The following is a 2,281-nucleotide window of genomic DNA, read 5'->3' on the forward strand; positions in this document are numbered from 1 at the left end:
CCGGCTCCCTCTTCAAGCTCCGCGTGCCTGGCCTCCAACACCGCTCACACCAGCCCGGCTTCCCGCCCTGTCCACCCCCAGCACGGAACAAACGAGAAGCGCAAACGCCAGCTGCAAGTACAGCATGACGGTGGGCAAAATCCCAGGGTGAGCCCGCGGCCACTGACGACCGCGCTGCTCCCGGGGCCTTCAGAAGACAAGCTTTAAAGATTCCTGGAAGGGCCTGCGCCCTTGGGCTCAAGGAGACCGTGAGCGGTGCGCTCAGCCGCCGGGTGAGGGGCCCCGCCGCGCAGCCAGCCCGGGCCACGGGGCTCCTAGTGGCAGTGCCCGCCTGGCACAACCCTGCGTTCTCCCTTGTCCTTCGCTCAGACAAGGGCCCCGGCTCCCGCCAAAAGCTTCTCCGTTCGCTCTGCACGACCGCAGCATGAGGCGCCGCCGCGTCACCCACTCTTCTGAACACCGCTGAGCCTTCCCGGGCAGACGCGGCCTGGCATTTTACCGGGAATGAGCCCTGGCCCGCACGCGCCCCAGGCATCCTCTCCCCGGACAGGGGCCGCCACTGCCGGCCGGTCCCCGGACCCCGGGGAGAAGCGCTGTCGCCAAGCTGGCTTACATCTTGCAGTCCTCCTTCAGGACCAGCCCCGCCACGTTCTTCAGCTGGAGCACGTTCACGAGAAGACACTCGTTGGCGCTGTCAAGCCTGGGAAGTAAAGAGCAGCTCGAACTGGCACCCCCAGACCCCAGGGTGGAGACCTCCCGGGGGCCTGTGCCCCTGCGGCCACCTCCCTGGGCGTCCTGGCCCCGTGAGGGGACAGCTCCCTGCCACAACGCTCAGTGCTGGAGGACGGCCATGGAGCCGCTCTGGCCCAGGCCTCCTTCCCGCCACCTCTGTCCCCTCCCGGGAGCCACTGAAGCGGGCCAGGCCGGATCAGGCCAGGAACAGCACCCAGACGGCGGGAGTCCCCGCATCCCTCCCGGCCTGGAAGTGCGGGTCACCGGGTGGGCGCCGGTCTACATATCAGTTCCAGGAGCGACAGGGGAGGAGTGTCCCGTACTCACAAGAATCCCACGTGGATCTGGGGCCCTTCGTTCCCACAGGTGTCTCCAGGCGCAGACTCGTCAGCATCTTCACTCCTAAACAAAGCGGAGGGTCCCTGGCGTTACCGCCCAGCGGACAGGTAACTGCGGGCTCTCCAGAAGCTCTCTGGTGCTCCGGGCGCTTCTTACCGCCAGGGGATTTCTTACACTGTGACTTAAATGACCTCTGATTGTGACTGAAAGGACACAGCAGGCCCACGACATACCTCCGTGGGGACCCGCCTACAAAGTGCTGTTGTCTTTGAGCAAACTAGCTTGGGAAACCGCTCCAAACCACAGGCGCTACTCGGGGCAAACTTCCGAACTAACTCTTACACGATCTGTGACAAGTAAAATGTGTGACAGACACCAGGAAGGAAACAATGATGTCAAACGTGTCAAATCAAAACACAGCCCAGAATCCCAAGAGGTGTTCTGTCGTTACGAAGGGATTCCCCTAGCTTAGGAAAGAGGGGAAGGAGGGAGAACATTCACTTCTAACGAGTGCCCTTTCTAGAAGGGCAGGTCTCTCTTGTCCACTGGCTCTCCTTTTCCAGCTAGCAGGGGCTTGGGCCTCCAGCTGACCAGGGCCAGACAGGAGGAAGTCATGCTTGAGCCACGGAAGGAGGGCCATCCTCCAGCCGCCACACAGAAACCGGAGGACTTTTCTTGGCGGGTTGCTAAGGCCCAACTACCAAGGTGGAGAGAAGCCCGGAGGAGATGCTAGCCTTGGAGACACACGTTTGCGACACTGCACAAGTCCCCATACGCACACGTCTTGTGCCTGACAGTAACACTGTGGGAAGTCTGCTGAGGGTGGAGATCAGCTTCTAACCTTTTGTTTGGAGGCTCAAATACCCCGCTATCGCTCGCCAGCGAATAATCCGACAGGCATGCGGACACTCGGCGCGCTCTCCTCTCCAGCCTCCTGGCACTGTCTTCTCGAAGAGTCACTGCTATAAACAAAAGACACACCTGGGGTCAGGAGGTGACAGCACAGGGGGGCCAGGGACCGTGATGCCAAGAAATGAACACCCTATGTTAGGGCACATACAGACTTACTAAGTGTTCCAAAGACACGCCATTCTATACACAGACATCATCATACATACATGCGTATGTTTAAATTCGCTGCACTCAAAATTTTTTTTAATATTGAAAAACTGAAAAAATAGACTTCTGGCCACTTCTTTAAAAGCTCTTT

The 2,281-nt window shown here is 59.6% G+C and overlaps 1 long non-coding RNA gene across 1 annotated transcript; it reads right to left on the minus strand.

Annotated features, from left to right (window-relative positions):
• Window positions 1-628: 628 nt before the first annotated feature.
• Window positions 629-2,022, minus strand: LOC111140563. Its single transcript, XR_002640161.1, has 3 exons — window positions 1,913-2,022; window positions 1,060-1,134; window positions 629-700 (listed from the first exon to the last, which is right to left on the minus strand). It is a non-coding gene; the product is annotated as an uncharacterized LOC111140563 (long non-coding RNA).
• Window positions 2,023-2,281: the final 259 nt, after the last annotated feature.

The sequence above is a fragment of the Enhydra lutris genome, unplaced genomic scaffold (genome assembly GCF_002288905.1).
Source record: "Enhydra lutris kenyoni isolate GAN:26980312 unplaced genomic scaffold, ASM228890v2 scaffoldscaffold3479, whole genome shotgun sequence".
NCBI lineage: Eukaryota > Metazoa > Chordata > Mammalia > Carnivora > Mustelidae > Enhydra > Enhydra lutris.